We start from the raw sequence: 18,265 nt of genomic DNA, 5'->3' as shown, positions 1-18,265 counted from the left end.
GTTAAAGGTGAGCCAAGTTTAGACTTTGCAAGCTCGGTTACCTGTAAGGACTTCAGTGTTTTTGCAGGGCAGCAGCTCACACGTAACTCACACCAAGATTGTGAGTGACCGACCTCTCCTTTAACAGGGAAGCCGAATAAACAACATCTTAATTTCTTAAAACTAATTGTATTATAGACAATAAGCATGAAGTTAAGACCACTGCAACGAGACAAGGTACAATTTGAGTATCCTCTCAAAATTGTATCTTAAAAGAAAAAAGCCACATGATAAATAACTTAATAATTATGCTATTCCTGATTACAGGCCCCCATTTTACACTTACAGTACATTAAAATTATGCATTGCATCTGAATTCGAATTACCACAAAGTTGTAGTTTGAAAGACACCACCTGTTCCATTTCACTTTTCTACTCTAACACCAGCAATTGCTGTAACTGCACTTTTTGATGAGCCATATATATGCCGTACTTCTGTACATTGTACTGCATTACATATCAGGTAACTGATGACGATAAAGGATTAAAATGGACCAAGCGATGTAGATCAAATATGGCGACCCACGTGCTATACTGTGACAATTCTCAAGCGGTACAGAATATTGTAAACTTAACACTGCCTGAAACTTTTCTTGAAGCAGTTAGCTCATAAATAAATAAGTGACCTGAGAGCGACCTAAACCTAATCTCCAGATCGGGTTTTGAAGAAAAGCTTCTGTGTCATTACCTAATCAATTAGCAAACGCCAGCAAACATTCTCTGCTGGACACCAACAGTCGCTGCAGGGTCTACCCATTGTATGTGCGGTTGTCGAGCAAATACCACAGGAGAATTTTTGCTGAACTGTGGCTCCTAAACATTTGCAAAGAAACCAGTATTCTTAGGACAGGTGGCAAAATGAGGGAATGCAAGCCGATCGATACAAAAAAACTACACATTTTAATAGCAGGAATAAGTAAATCTCCCATTCCTGGTGCAAAAAATAAACTTGTTCCTATCTTACTATTTCGATCTTCACTAGTCACTTATTTTCAATTTTGTATACATAAGTTTCTCTTCATGTATATGTTGCACTAGATTGTTTAATAATAATGTATTATCTGATTCCTGATGTGCTTTTTCATGTTAAATATTAAGTGAATCGGAGCGGAGCTTGACCGCACTACAGATGGTCGCTCGGTAAAAAAGCTTCACTGGAACTAAAATTGTACTTTATTGTGAGGCATAAGTGGAGACATAAGTAAAGAGTAAAAGGGTCATAATTCTTCACCACAGTGATACCTTTCCTCATCTCTAGAAATACAGAGTGAGGTTTTCTAAACTCCATGGCCCCAAGTACTCAGTCAACATGTCAACTCGAATCTGAAAAAAACAGATGCACTGCAACGACCCCCAAACCACTGAGCAATACTTGAGTGAGATGCGCCTCTGGTAAAGATCAATTCCTTGAGACCTTACAGGGTTTAGTAGAACCCCCAAACCCTGTTTCAATAGGAAATAACGTGCTAAAGACTTGAGAGGGACTACATATCCCAAGCTGCTTTGAGGACCCAGGAGGCGGCCATTTTCACCTGCATCCACTTGACACCAACGAGCACTATGAAGCGCATGGGGAAGCCTCGCTGCACGGGGCGCGCTAAAAACTTGAGAGGGACTACACATCCCAAGCTGCTTTGAGGCCCCAGGAGGTGGCCATTTTCACCTGCACCTGCACCCACTTGACACCAACGAGCACTATAAAGTGCATGGGGGCACCTCGCTGCGAGGGACGTGCTAAAGACTTGAGAGGGACTACACATCCCAAGCTGCTTTGAGGCCCCAGGAGGCGGCCATTTTCACCTGCACCTGCACCCACTTGACACCAACGAGCGCTATAAAACGTGTGGGGGCACCTCGCTGCGCAGGACGCGCTAAAGACTTGAGAGGGACTACATATCCCAAGCTGCTTTGAGGCCCCAGGAGGCGGCCATTTTCACCTGCACCTGCACCCACTTGACACCAACGAGCGCTATAAAGCGCGTGGGGGCACTTCTCTGCACGGGACGCGCTAAAGAGTTGAGAGGGACTACATATCCCAAGCTGCTTTGGGGCGCCAGGAGGCGGCCATTTTCACCTGCACCCACTTGACACCAACGAGCGATATAAAGCGCGTGGGGGCACCTCGCTGCGCGGGATGCGTGCAGGCCGCGCCCGGGTGAAGCCCGGGCCATGGGTGGGCCCGTCCACACCCGTCGGAGCCCGGAAGAGGCCGGGCTGGGCCACCCCCCTAACATTGACCATTCAAGTAGGCATCATTGGTCTTAGCTCTACGCGCTATTGCCAATACAGTGCCATCACGTAGGTTGCATCGTTATATTGATACTCTATAGAACATTTTATCACCAATTACAGTCCCAGATGGGTAAAAGGAAAGCAATAGAGGCTGGGGCAGGGGCAGTGCTAAAAGCTAAGCGGAAAAGGCACTAGCATGCAGCTAGTAACTGCGTTATGGACAGAATTGACTCTCTTTTGGGTGAATGCGAGGGAATTTTAACTACTCCTCAGGGAAATAACTTTAACGGTACTGGGGGGAGCGCTCCCCAACCAAAAGGAGGGCTGGCCCAAAGAAAATTGCTGAGATTTTTGTGAAACGTGGGCAACAGGACACAGCCACCACAGGGCAGGGAGAGGGCAAGAATGTTATCACCCACACTGCTCCATCTCTAGTGAACGAGCCACCACTGGGCTCTAACGATTTCATCCAGTGCAGCAAGCGCTTTAACCCGTTAATTAATGCCCTAGAATCACATGATGACCTCGACCCAGGTACCAGGGTGGATGGGCTAGTAGCCACAAATACACATTTAACTCACATAAGCCCACAGCACATTCAATGTATACAAGAATTAAAAAAGGAAGTTCTAGAACTTAAGCTCATGGTTAACTCCTTAATTGCAATAGTAAAACAGTTAACTCTCTCAGATGACACGGCCACCATGAACTTTACCCAAAGCCCAACCCTAGCAGGCACTGCAACGAATCTGCCCCTTTTTTCAGCACCCAGTTGTGATGGGTTCCTCTCAGCCGGTGTTAAGACCAAGAACTTCCACCAGCCTCCTTTGCATAACAGCTTAGGTGCAGGAAATGCACTAGATCACAAAATCCCCAAACTCATGAGCAATTCTTCCCCAAAATACTCTGTACAGCCTGCCATTGATTGGTCTCAATCAGGAAATGTAGTTCTAATGGTCAACGTTCCCAAGTTAAACACATCGACACAAAAGGAAGGGGCAGACTCTATCAGAAACAAGGCAATTCACTGGATTCGCCATGTAAGAGGTTGTTACTCTGTAATACATGAGGACATAATTAATGTAGCAAGATGGCCTGACCCAGGAACACATTTTGACATTTTAAAACTGACACTCAAGGACGGGACCATGGTGGACAATTTGGTGGCCCTAGATGCAAGAACAAGCCCACCAGCACACTTGCGCATCCAGTTCAAATACCCTAGGCGACCCGCGCAATACGGGGATTGCCCGAGCTACTGCCTAGCAAATAATTTATCTACCCTTGGTGAGAACGATTGACTTAAAGCTTCATCTAAAATCTATGCTGAAAAACCACGCAACCAACATATGTCAATCACCTCCAGGCCTGCTGCAATCCCTAACACTGCCAGTGCAAGAACTTATTCTCCCTCTCATGACATATTACCCCAGACCTCTGATGGCTTACTGTGCAAATATGACAATACTGCATCTCTCACCTTGCAGGAATATTGCCCACCAAATCAAGAACCGATAGCTAAGCCTGCAAGCACTTCCCTCACCAGGGCCAGGTCAGCTCCATTAGAGGAACATCACCACTCACCCCAGGTCTCACTGACCAACATTGGTATTGATCCACTTCTTCCCACTCAACCTCACCTGCCAAACCAACCTCTGGCAGCTAATTATGTAAATACCAGGCCAATAGACAGGGTAGCTCCTCCACTCACTGGGGTACGACTTGTCTCATGGAATGTGGCAGGTTTGAAATCTATTCTCCCTCTTCCATCCTTTACCTCTTTTATTGAAGAACATGACATATGCCTTCTTCAAGAGACATGGTCAACTGATCCACTTTTTCGAACAGGCTATTCAAACTTCCACATCCCTGCCATGCCCAGTACTAGAGGCATGCCTTCTGGGGGCTTGACCATCTGGAGAAGAACATCACTTAACTGTTGTACATTACAGGTACCCACCGAATCTCCCGACCTGTTAGGTCTTCGCCTATCATTCGGGCCTGACACTGTTGTGAACATCTTCAATATCTACACTCGAGGGGTCGGGGGGGGTCAAGTCTCCAAAACCCTTTGTGTCCTGGCAGCCCTCTTGCAAAACTGTCCCCGCCATCATAAAACCATTGTGGCAGGTGACCTTAATGTCACATTCGAACCTCTAGACTGGGATGACCTCAGGTCCACAGATGAGGAGGATCGAGCTTGGTCTATCCCCGCCCTGTCCATTCCACCCATCAAGAGATGGACGCAGGTCGCTGTCCAACTAAAGTCACTGACCATGGAATTTGGGCTCAGGGCATTAAATGGAAAAACCAAATCAGACGACAAAGGCCATCACACATTCAACAAAACCAACCACACCAGCAGAATCGACTAATGTCTATTCGACATAAGATTATGGCCCCTAGTCATCGACATGATGAACATTGAAAGAACTGAAAGTGATCATAATCCTCTCTCTGTCCATACGTTAGTTTTGGGCAACCACTCGCCCACGATTAACTCCTCAGTAGCAACACCAGAGGGTATTAGCCTGGTTAATGACAAACGACACCTAAAGTGGGACAAGGTTGCAGCTCAGCCCGCACTCATCAACGCAGCTAATAACACCCTAAAGACTACATTAATGGACCTAGAGGTGGCTCCCGCAGTCCCCTATAAGGAAATACGTTTAATTCACACCTCATGCTTCAGGGATATTGCAGCCCACTTCTCAGTATCCACAGCCCATGATGGCAAGAGACCCAAAGGTAGGCACCGCTGGTTCAATAAAATGTGCCGGTCCTTAAATAAGCACTTAATCCAAGCTATTAAATCCAAGGATGCCAACGCCATCTGCCTAGCTAGGAAGTCCTACAAGTCAGCCATAAGCAAAGCCAAGCGTGACCAAGATGATAAGTGGTGGACAGCACTTAGCGACGCTGTGCGCGAGAGGAATTGTAGTCTTTTCTGGTCCCTGGCAGCGCGAGGCCCAGAAAGCAGTGGATTGAACATTACAACCAACATCGCCCCGAAAGACTGGGTAGATCATTTTAGTATGCTGTACTCCCATGACCATGATAGCCCCACTCCTGTTCACATGGACCCCTGCCTAAACATTTCTTTAGCACCCACCACTGAAGTGCCCCAGCTGTTCTCTCAAAGTGACATAATATATTCCCATGGCACCATAAAACGCGGCAGGGCCCCCGGCTCGGATGGTGTTCCAGCAGACCTGTTCTCAACCGACATTGCATCCTGGTCAAGATACCTCACCATCATAGCGAACGCAATAGCATCTGGGGCGCCTATCCCTGAATCCTGGAAAGGGGCTATTGTTGTCCCGATCTTCAAAAAGGGCGACAGATCACTCCCCTGCAACTACAGACCAATTAGTCTAATTGACTGTGTGCAAAAGGTCTTCTGCCACTGCCTCTTGGGAAAGATCGAAGACTGGATGACTGAACATGATATCCTTAGTCCCCTCCAAGCTGGCTTCTGAAAAAAAATATCCACCACTGACCAAGCCCTCAGGTTCCTATTTTTATACTGGAAAACAGTGCTTATTGGTAAAGGGAGCCTATATGTAGCTTTTGTGGATCTAAAGTCTGCTTTTGACCTAGTACCATGTAACAAACAATGGGGCACTCTCTCCCGAATGGGAATCCCGGAGCATATCCTAGCACTATTGATACGGCTCCACGAGGACAACTACGCACGAGTCAGGTGGGACAACAAGGGGCAACTAACTGATAGAATCCATGTATCAAGGGGTGTGCGGCATGGGTGTGTCCTTGCCCCGACCCTCCTCTCTCTGTATATCAATGAAATCGTCCCCTCCCTGCTTAGAGTGGAGGCTGACGTATCATCACTTGGCACACAAAAAATCCCTGTCATGCTCTTTGCAGATGATACTCTCCTGATATCCAAGACCCCTAGTGGACTAAGGAAACTCCTCACGTGCTTTGAGAAATTCTGCTCAACGCAGGGACTTGAAATCAATGCCTCTAAAACAAAACTAATGACCCTCAATCCCCATAGATCTTTTAGAGGGAAGTTTACACTAGAGGGCACCACACTTGAGAAGGTGGGCATTTTCAGCTACCTGGGTATAGCATTGACTGACAACATGTCTTGGAAATCACACATAGGAAAGCAAGCTTTAAAACTAAAGCAAACAACAGGGCTACTATTAAAAAACTTTCACCTCTCACACACAAAACCAATTCGCCCAGCAATACAGATATACAAAGCCCAGGCTGTGACCTCAGCACTTTACGGGGCTGAACTATGGGGTTACGCCAAAATCCAAGACATAACCATCGCTGAAAACAACTTCCTAAGAAACCTGAGTCCCTTCCGCCAAGCACTCCACTGTTTCCCCTTTTTAAGGATCTTGGCATAAAACGCATCGGTCATAAAGCCCGCCTACGCACTCTCCTGTACTGGCGGCGTCTTTGGACTACCCCAGAGCTTGAAACCTTTACTGTAGCCCTGCAGGTTATTTTAAAAGCCGATCATCTTCACAGCATCCCTTGGCTACGATACATCAAGGGGTCACTTTACTCACTCGGGCTCAGTGAACTCTGGAATTCACCAACTACCTCCGTCTTTCCCTCGAAAAGCGAACTAAATAAACTATATTGGCAAATGGCAGTTCACAAAGATCTAGGGGCCGCACTTCACACTACATTATCTTGTGACTTTGTTAACTTAAAAGAGACATGCAAGTATGAGGCTTTTTGGGACATAATCATGGTCCCAAGGGAAAGGAAACTGTACTTTCAGCTCCGCATTGGAACGCTACCACTAAGACTTGTCACCAGCCACTGGTCACACAAAGAATCAACCGTTTGTCCAGCCTGCAAAGCCCCCATTGAGAACCTCCCTCAGGTCCTTTTTGCCTGCCCCGCATTCACCACCTCACGTAGGAAATGGCTGGCCCCGGCATGCAGACTGCTGGGAGTCCGCAGCTCTGAAATAGCCCTGTGAATTCTCAGATCAGACACTAGGCCAACGCTAATGATCGCCGTTGCCAAGTTCCTCGGAGCTAGCTGGATTGCTAGAGGGACATTTTTATCTGCTTAATGGTTCTAACAAGACTGTTCCATCACACTGTGTGAGTGTATTTTATCTTTATTCCATTTTTATCATTATATGTATTGTTACATTTATTACTTTGTGCATTTATTTGTATTTATTGGTGCTATGCGCTTTTATGGCTCTTGTAGCCGAAATAAAGTTCCTTTGACTTGACTTGAATAGGAAATAACACACACCAAAACACTAAAATATGAAGGATGCATTTTAAAGATTTATATTAAAATCAAAAACGTAGTCTTCTATGCACAATATGAATCATGACCACTATGATTATAAATAAAATGGCATCAGGAATGTTTACTAAAAGCATGAATAAGTGGAACCAATGATTGCTGTTATACATTTCACGCAATTCCACCCACATTCACCTAGTTCTAGCTAGTTCTGGCACAGCAGAATATAAAACCTATTTCAAGTTTTAGAGATGGCTCACACCCACATACCTGAACAATAGGACTTGTGTTTGATTTGATAACAAGCCTTGTCTTTCAAGGCCAGCCTCAGAGATAGGTTTAGCCAGTGGAGAGGTGAAGGCTAAGTACCTTCCCAGTATCCTTCAATTAGAATTGGTGACATGATTCTGCATAGCCTCTCAGAGTGTCACCAGACGTGAAGGTCTCCTTTCTAACCCTTCTCTTTTTGTGCTCAACATTTATAACACTTTTTAATTATTATAGAAAATCTCAGTATAAATAATTAGCAAAGTGGCATGATCCCTTTTCATTTATTTTCATTCACGAGACAGTGGACAAGGACAATAAATAAGACACGTAGTTGTCAAACTTCTAGAAACTTGTCAGAAATCAATGTACATACAGTGGCACCCATTGACCTAAAGTAAACTTCCAGTATGCCCCTTCAATTACGCCAGAGCAATCACTCGCTTAAATCAATAATTAACAGATAAGTGCATCACAAACATGTCGTAAATCTTAATTTTCTATTACTACAATTATCTCATTTAATATACAGTCTAAATAATTCCACAAATCCAATATCATGAGTCCGTCTGATTCCAAGTGAACTGAATACACCAAAGCTGTTGTGTTGATTTCTAAAGTCCATTTAGTTCAAACACAAATGTTCTTGAAATCCTTATCATCACCTCTGGTTTGGGTGGAACTCCATAGTAAAACAAAATGTCCAAATTTCTTACAACGACATCTCAGCCAACACGTGTTTCGTCTTTTGACTTCCTCAGGGCTGGAATATAGTCGTTCCTCTTAAAAGGTTTTTCTGGAACCCAAGACTCATCAAGAGAACATGACGTTAACTAAATTTAGTAATAATGAGTTAATTAACTGATGTGTGAAATGCTAGTGCCGACGTGAAAACCAGTATCCAAGCAAGAGATTTTGTGAATGAATTAGTATCCCAAAAGATCTTCAGATGTTAAATCATACATACACCCAAAAAGTGGTTTGCCATTATCATGCACTCACCATCATAGTATCCAAATGTGGAAAGAAAGGAACCGTATGCAGACATTATATATTTGTGTTAAATTGAGAGACCATAGGAGAAAAAATTAAAGTTATGGTTGACATCTAGCCTATTTGTTGTCACATTATGCACGAACAACTAAATACACCCCAAAAAAAAAAACAGAGTCAGCAAAAACAGGAAGCCTGAAGGCAAAAGGTTAGGGGGACACCAAGGATGCCACCGACTGACAGTGTACTATCCCATCAATTAGTAATACACAAGATAACTTGTTCACCTACCCTATTGACAATCCTTTCAGTATTCCTATATTTTTTTAGGGATTTCTAAGGTTGCCACCACTCTCCGTTTGGAAGAACCCTTCATGACAGGTGCCTCTTTACAGTGATTGAACAAGGCTCAGCATCTGTCTGTAGCTGGGACTATATCTGAGGATAAAATCATATAAGCTACTGATAAGAACATTGGATACACCTTTGGGGATAATGGATTCCGAATAGAGTATTGTGAGATAAATAAGTCTGCAATTTTAAAGTTGTTTCGTAAAGCATTCAGTGAGGTGTAAAATTGATCCCACTTGCACCCAAATTATTAAAACAATAATCTCTGGTATCTAAAAGCATGGCAAGGACCCATTGGTCTGTATGAACTATAGATCCATATAATTGCTCGGAGGCTTATTCCACTGGAACTGGCCATAACACCCTACACACGTGGATTTTGTACCCAGTGGATCTTTGAAACATATATTCTGAAGGCGTTATGTTCTTTTATGGACATGGATGATAATAATGAAATAACCCTAGCAGTATTGGGTGCTAAATTTTTTAACAAGATCTGTTGACTTTACAAAGACCCATCCGTCCAATTTGCAGGTAATGGTTTCCTCCCCAACAGGTTCCATAATAAGCAGGGCACACAGCAAGGTTTGGCCTTATGATTCATTATAGCTTTAGAACTGTGGGCTGCTAAAATTTGACAATAGGCAGTATTAAAAGGCATATAAATCCGCAGATCCCTAGAAAATACTACCGTATGCCAACAATGAATTGCTGACACTATCAGAACTTTCTTTCTCAAGCCCCTTGGTGATGTCTCTAATCAGCAATACTTCACTTTCTTCTGGGAGTAGAAATAACTGATCAAAAAATGGGGCATTGCCAATGCCTGTTTCTGCTAGCATATTAGCCCAAGATACCACCTCTTTTGGTGGAGCTTATGTCACTTATCTGTGCCCTTTTTTGTTAACAGTGGTCTCAAAGACATGACCTGTGATAACAGATGACCTTTGTTGTGGAAAACATACAAATACATTGTGTGATGGTCTGACATGCAACTCTCAGTAAGTGGTAGGGTGCACACAATAAATGATGATAGCCCAAGGTTTAACCGTGTCTTCGCTTTGCTTTCACTGAAAATACCATTTTACATTCTGTTGGAAATAAAAATTTATCTGAGGTCCAACGAGGCCAAGACTTAAACCTTCTGTTTTAAAGAGTGGCTTAGGGCCCTTGTTTATGAATCATATTATTTGGATTACCAACTAGCACACGTTAGCACACATTGTTCATAGGCTACCGAATTGTCAGATTAAGCCTGGCACAATGCTCACAGTGCTTTGGGATCGACTGCAGATTACACTTGGAGGCAACCTTGTGGAGTAACATGAATTTTAGGGTAGGGACCCAAACACACGTCTATAGAGGGTAGTATGATGCAGGTTGGATACAAATATCTATACTGTGGATCACCTGCATGTCACTGGATGCTGAAAGGCTTTCAGGGAATTTGGGGCCAAATGTAGGTAGGTTTCCTTTTGCGAGGTGCAAATTGCGAGTCCCAGCAACTCGCAATTTGCACCTCGCAAAAGGAAATGCAGAAAGGTGTCTCAGACACCTTCTGCGACTCGCTATGGGGTCGCAAAGACCCACCTCATAAATATTTATGAGGTGGGTCGCAGTTTGCGACCCCCATAGCGAGTCTAGGCACTCACGGGGATGGTGGCCTGCTGGAGACAGCAGACCACTATGTCCGTGACTGCTTTTAAATAAAGCAGTTTTTTTTTCTTTATGCAGCCCGTTTTCCTCAAAGGAAAACGAGCTGCAAAAAGAAAAAATACCGAAACCTTTTTGTTTCGGTTTTTTTCAGAGTAGGCAGTGGTCCATAGGACCACTGCCTGCTCTGAAAAAATATTTATTTTTGCATTCACAAAGGGGAAGGGGTCCCATGGGGACCCCTTCCCGTTTGCGAATGAGTTACCATCCACTTCAAGTGGATGGTAACTGCGAGTTGATTTGCGACCGCTTTCGCGGTCACAAATCAACTCTACATTGCGGTGCGACTCGCAAATAGGAAGGGAACACCCCTTCCTATTTGCGAGTCTGAAACACATTTTGCGAGTCGGTACCGACTCGCAATATTTGTTTCTGCATCGCGTGAGGGCATTAGCGCCTCGCAAACGGTGTTTTTCGCCGTTTGCGAGGCGCTAATGCCTTCCTACATCTGGCCCTCGGTTTCCACCACTCTCAGATATGGAAGTACAACCAACTTTTACTTTGTAGGAATTTCAGATTGAAGCCCCCGTTTACCTAAATCGACATTAAGAATACATTTCAGAATCTAGGGTCTATGCAAAGGTGTGACCTCTGGTCTGTATAGTACTATTATTGATGTCCTCCTCTCAACCCTGACAGCTATGGAACTCAGTCATGAACGGCAAGAGAAGTTATTGATACAGTTCTTTGATAAAGACTGGTAGGATATACTAATACTAAATAACAGGGGAATTAGTAAGGGCAGGGTTCCATTTCGTTATTTTAAGATACTCCACGAGTGTCACTGGTCACCATGTAGATTACACGAAGCTCACATGAGCTTCAACTCAACTGTCATGGGTCTCATGTCTGAACCCATGTCTATTTCCATAACCTATCAGTTTCCCATCCTTGCAGTGGTTGTTGCATGTCAGAAGCCATATCTCTCAGTGTTTACAATTATTGTAGTGTTTGCTGCATGCCAAAGGCTTGTTGCAGAAATACCATTGTACAATGTATCAGGTTTACATATATTGCTTATTATTTATGCAATTTATCTTTGAGTCTCAGACCCTCGCACTGTGGGTTTTTCATCATCGAACTCAGGCTCTGTTTGACATTGGGCAGTGTTTAGGGGGTTACTTCCTGGTCTTTGACCATTGCGCTCTAGTGTATTCTACAAGACGCTGAGATCTCCATCATGGGTATGGTCTTGGGCGCGGTCTATTTAAACCACGCCTGAGCGCTGGCACATGTTTCACATCAAGGATGCAAGAGATGCGGACCTGCTTGCTCCAGCTTCAAGAATCCAGAGATGTGCACACACCTGCTCCTGTTTCAAGAATCCAGAATGCTCAACAACTTGGAATACAGTATTCCTGGACCCCCATCCTGAAAACCTGCAAAAAAAGAGAGAAAGAACTGTAGGTGCTTACAAGGCACATAACAAAGGTAAAACAAGGCAAAAGCGAACTAAGGCTTACACGTTTCTACTACCACAGATACTGTTTTGGGTAGAACAAAGCGCATCTGAAAGCATTCCACTGACCACAAAATAACAAGAAAGCTCAAAAACTAAGGAACGCAGAAGTACTAATCATTAACCCTTGCATGCCAAAGGACAGGCTTGAGCACAGGAGCAACTTAAGACAGTTGACACTTTTTTTAATGCTATTCGTAAACAAGAACTGTGATGTACAACAGTAGAAAAAACTGGTGATTCACCAAAAACTCTAACAGCACGCATTGAGCAATTGGACCCACGGACTCTAATGAACGTTCGCAGGAGTGATGCAAATTCTGTATACTGAGTTACATATGTTATGCCACAATCCAGAGATGTCAAGTACGTGATGTATTCTCATTAATGACTGTATCAAGCAATGCATGCATACGTGTATTAAAACAAATGTGTGAATCCGGTTTGTGTCTCGTCTAGTAACTCTATAGCTTCCCTTCCCAGTCGGAGGACTCACAAACATGACCACGTCCAGTTAGATGGTTTTCAAGTTGATCGCAGGTATTATTCAATAGGGTATACGCTCATAGGTTAGGTGGGAGGAAGGAGGATTCACTCTTGTAAAGGGGTCAATATAGTAATCATTCCCTATATTTTGAAGGTCGAGAACAGAATGACGAGACCAGGAAGACGACATCCTGAAAGGCCCTCCTTCCTGAGCTTTACCAGTGATTCCTGCGGTAACTTAAATTCCAGAAATACATGTATGCCACTGGGAGGTGGGTCTTATTCTCTCTGCGATGCTGTGGTGCAAGTCAACAGGTAAGATTGCATCACTATACCTTTTCATCAACTTACTGGAGATGCAGAGCGCTACAATGCAACAACTCACATATTTGGTGGTCCTTTTCCCTTTCAAACATTTTTGGACACAAGTACGATCCACTAAAATAAGATCATGTGACTGTTCCTTCTCCATCTTAGTGCCATTAGTTATGTTACATTGTGTGATAGAAATTACTGGTGTGTCTGCACATTGAAGGAGGTGGTTCACCACAGCACTCTCTGTTGCTAAGATATGTAACTTAAGACTTTGGAGATTGCCAGGGATTCCCAGCTCAGACTGACTGGTTAAAAAAAACGATAGTAAAGATCCGGTATGTAAGGATCATATACTAAATGTTAGACCTGGCATCCTTCGCGTGGTTTTCCCCCTAACTTTCTGCCTTCAAACCTCTTGCTTTCCCGACTTACCTGGTATAAATTTTGGACCTCAGACACTAACTCTTCAGTACAGTTCTGAATTTATGGAAGCTCTGCCAGGAACAAGGACTGCTGTGCTGCTGAAAGGATTGCCACTCTGCTGGACTGCTGCTCTGCTGAACTATTGTCTTGCTGGACTGCTGCCTTGCTGCCCTCCTGCCCTCTTGTCTGAGTCAGAGGGATTGGAGCTCCACCTGAACCGAGGACTCCCAGTGTGACTCCATGAGCTAGTCTGCTGGCCTCCTGTTCAGAGCCACAGGGACATAACAGGCTCCCAACCTCCTGAACCAGCACCCACATCCATTTGGGGTAAGCCCCGTAACCTCAAGAGATGCCCCTTTGGTTCTGAACTCTTGGTGTGACCTCAGCGAAGTTGAATTTAAATTGTTGAGGTCTTCATGACTGTGAATGGGCTCGCTGGTGCCAAACCTGGTTGTTCACATTGCACTTCGCCCTACAGAATCTTGTGGGGAGCACGACTGCGAAGCTCCGGCCCACCCATTAGTGATGACAACAAGATCTTCACACTACAGAGATGATTGTCTGCAACATGAGCTCTATGCTGATGATGGTCTGCAACACTTTCCTTCTCCTTGCACCCCTCTCCATCACAAATGGGACTCTTTGGCCTCACTCTTTGCCCTGAACTGACAAGAGAACTTTCCAGCAAGACTAACCAGGTCCATGTATCCAACCTCTGCTCCATCATGGTCAGCCTAAACTTGAGACTTTCTCCTGGTCTTACACAACCACATTATCGCGAGTGGAATTTTAGGCATTTTGGCACTATTTTCACTTAAATCGTTAAAATTGCATATCTTTGGTTCTACTGATTGGATTTTTGTTGTTTTTGCCTTGATTTATTTATTAAATGTTGTTCTAGTTTTCTAAATTGGTGTGGGATTTTTCTTGTATTGAGTTGTCACTTTATTTTTGTTTTAATTGCTGCATAAAGACTTTGCACGTTGCCTGATTGCTCCGTGCCAGGCCACCAGAGGGTTGAGCACAGGTTACTTTGGGTTTTTGTTGTGCCTCACCCTGACCAGGTTTGTGGTTACTCCTTGAGTATGGTTTAACCCCCTCAACCAGTAACCTAGTTTCTCAAATTTATGATCAGTGGTGAGGACTGGGACTTGCATTTGTGCAGTGCCATAAAGTGATTTTGTGTCACACTGACAATCGCAGAATGATCTGAGGCCAATACGAAGTTTACATTTTTCTTGATTGACCTTGCTTTTTACAAATTCACCCCTACTCTATCTGACTGCCTGCCTGTGTTTGTAGCTTCACCTGCAAATTTGGAATTTGAACTCCTCAAACTGAAGAGCCACACTGTGGCTGAGCTCAAGGAATTTTGCAAAGAGAAGTGACTGCTCACTAAATGGAGCACCAGGAAGGCAGATCTCTAAAAGGCTCTGAGGGCATGGGTGGTAGGTCCACCAGCCACTAGTCACAAAGGTGGCCAGGATGGAGAGGATGATGTGGAGGATTATACGATGCAGCAGTCAACTGTGTTGGAGCTCCATGCCACAGCAGAGAGTGGTGTGTCTTTTCAAAGCCTGTCCCTAGAGGAGCTGGCAGACAGGAAGGCTGAACAGAGGTTTAGGCTGCATATGGCCCAGTTAAAAGTGGAGCAAAATAAATTGGCCATGGAGGAAAAGAGGCCTGAAAAGACCTTGGAGGAGAAGAAACTGGCCATGGAGACAAGGAAGAGCAAAATGGCTCACAATGAGGATCTTCAGACAGCTGGACATAAGAGTTAGGCAAACGGAGTTCACCAATATTAGCGTCAGCGTATCTACAGTGTCCTCTGGTGACAAGGTGGTCCACATTCTTAAGGGTCTGATGCCTGACTTTTTTTGGGGGGCAACATTGACAAGTGTTTTGAAGATTATGAGGTAGCTTTACAGGTGCATAGGATCCCTGAGGAAGATTTGGGGGCTAGACTCTGGAAGCATATACCTAGTGAGGAGAGACACATCCTACTGGCTGTCACTCACTCACCTGATTCCAACTGTGGGGATGATGCTGGACCTCCAATCCTAGTTGGGGCTGCACATTGTAACAAGTAATAACTGCCTAGTTCCACCGACAGCCGCCAGGGGAAAATGGGGATGGAATAAACAAGAAAAAGATGGACCCCTGTCTCTGCGGGAACTGCCCGAGCGCCTCATGCACTGCTTAGAAGGTAGGAACTCTCTGCATTTCGATATCCTCTATGCAGATGCAATACACTATTAATGACAAAAGACAATGGGGGTCATTACAAAATTGGCGGTAAAAGGCGCTTAACGCCGTGCAGAAGACCGCCAATACACCGCCGCCGCGGCGGTATTCTGCCACAGCTATTATGACACACATCTTGGAATCTGCCGAAATTCAGACACCCACACAAGACCGCCACACCAAATGTCAGTGATAAGCCGGCGAAAACAATTCCTCCACCTCCACGCCAACAGAAACACGCCCATGCAATTACGACCCACGAATCCACGCGGCGGTCTTTCAACCGCGGTATTCCATTGGCGGTACACACCGCCGCACTCAAAATACACACACATCTCCAAAACACCGCCACATTGGACAATTCCAAATACACACACCTGATACACATACAAACAACACTCCCACACACCCAATACAATATAAAACACACACCCACATCACCCACAAACCCCTACGACCACAAAAACACGAACGAAGGACAGAGAGAGAGCACAGAATAGACAACCCCATCACACAGAGGCACACAACACCATCACCCACACAACATCCACGCCCAAAACACCCCACACCACTACATTCACCACACTCATCACCACATACACCACCCCACACATCACACACACCACCCCATGTCACGCCAAAGACACCCCCGCTTCTCCGAGGAGGAGCTCAGGGTCATGGTGGAGGAAATCGTACGGGTAGAGCCACAGCTATTTGGATCACAGGTACAGCACACATCAATAGCGAGGAAGATGGAGTTATGGCGCAGAATAGTGGACAGGGTGAACGCCGTGGGACAGCACCCAAGGAATAGGGAGGACATCAGGAAGAGGTGGAACGACCTACGGGGGAAGGTGTGTTCAACGGTCTCCAGGCACAACATCGCGGTACAGCGGACTGGCGGCGGACCCCCACCTCCTCCCCCACAACATGGGAGGAGCAAGTCTTGACCATCTTCCATCCTGAGGGCCTCGCAGGAGTCGGTGGAGGATGGGACACTGGTAAGTCAAATCTTAACTATCATATCCCCCACCCTACCTGCATGTTATCACACACCCCCACCCTCACCCCATCCCCTATCACTACAACTCCTCACTAATGTACCCATGACACAAACCACCCATCCCAACACCAAGCCCTGCATGACACAACTAAGCATGGACACCCCTCACTAAAGCATGCCCACTGCACATACCCAGAACACCCCCCCAACCATCACCACACAAACCCACACACAGGAATGCTTGCACTGGGGTACACAAACACCCACCCATTGCACACCATTACACACACACATGCAATAATCATGCTCTTATGCCCCTGCAGGAACACGAAGCACCGTCACCACACTAGAGGGTCCAGACAACACCACGCCACCCCCAGAAGAGGCCCACAGTGACAAGAGAAGCTCTGCCCTACTGGATCCTGATGACCAGGCCGGACAATCGTGGGCTTCGGGACAGTCGGTTCCCCTTGCACAGGCACAGCCCAACACCGACCTTCCACCCTCTGGTAACACCAGCACAGCACCCACCCAGCGGGCCCAAACCTCCCTACCCAGGACAGGTCAATCAGCGGTGTGTCCAGCACTACAGGGCACCCAGGGTAACCCACCACCCCAACAACAACAGGGACCTGGGGGCAGTGGTAGTGGGCACACCGTCCAGGGGATGGAGGCACAGGAACAGAGGGGAACTGGGAGGGCTGCTGTGCAACAGGGGGCGGACAGGCCAAGGGAACCCACTCTCCATGAGGCCCTCTCCTCCATCATGGGAGCATACCACCACTCCCAGGAGACGATGGCCACGGTCCTGGACAAGTTGCAGGAGACCCTGCGCCTGCAGGACAAACTGTATTTGGGGTTCAGGGAGGAACTCAGAACCATCAGCTCCGCCCTGGCCACCATCATAGGGGTGCTGAAGGACATACAGCAGACCTTGAGGGACACGTGGCACTCCAAGGGGCCCCTGACACTAGCCAGGACGATGAACTGCCCAACCCCTCCGCCGGCTAGGGTCCAACGTTAACCAATGCAGCATTGCGCCGCGGTCTACGACCGCCTACCGCGACGGTGTGCAACGCCAGCGCAGTTACCCCACAATCCCATTGTCCCAGTTTAGAGGTCAGGCAGCCGCCATTTCAGGGGCCCACATGGCTTCATTTACTACTGCGTCACACATAGCTAGGCCTACACTCAACACACATACAGGAAGGGTTTTGTGAGTGGTGTAGTCTTGTGTGTAACTGTGGGTACATACCTGGAGGAATAATGACTGGTTCTTCGGTGTTGTCCTTCGTAGGCACCGTCAGCTGGGACATATGAGAAGATGGCGGAATCCTCCGGTGTACCGACCGCTGGTGGACCTGTTGGCCATATCCCAGAAATTGCATATGCAAAGGGCAGGAGCACGGCGTAATGCAGGAGGCTGCTGCGTTTGTCTTGTCCGCCAACGGTAGCGGTATGCCATGCACTAAAACTCTCTTTCTTCT

The sequence above is a fragment of the Pleurodeles waltl genome, chromosome 8, assembly GCF_031143425.1.
Source record: "Pleurodeles waltl isolate 20211129_DDA chromosome 8, aPleWal1.hap1.20221129, whole genome shotgun sequence".
Lineage (NCBI taxonomy): Eukaryota > Metazoa > Chordata > Amphibia > Caudata > Salamandridae > Pleurodeles > Pleurodeles waltl.
The sequence above is the reverse complement of the archived record's forward strand: the minus strand, read 5'-3'. Positions refer to the sequence as shown.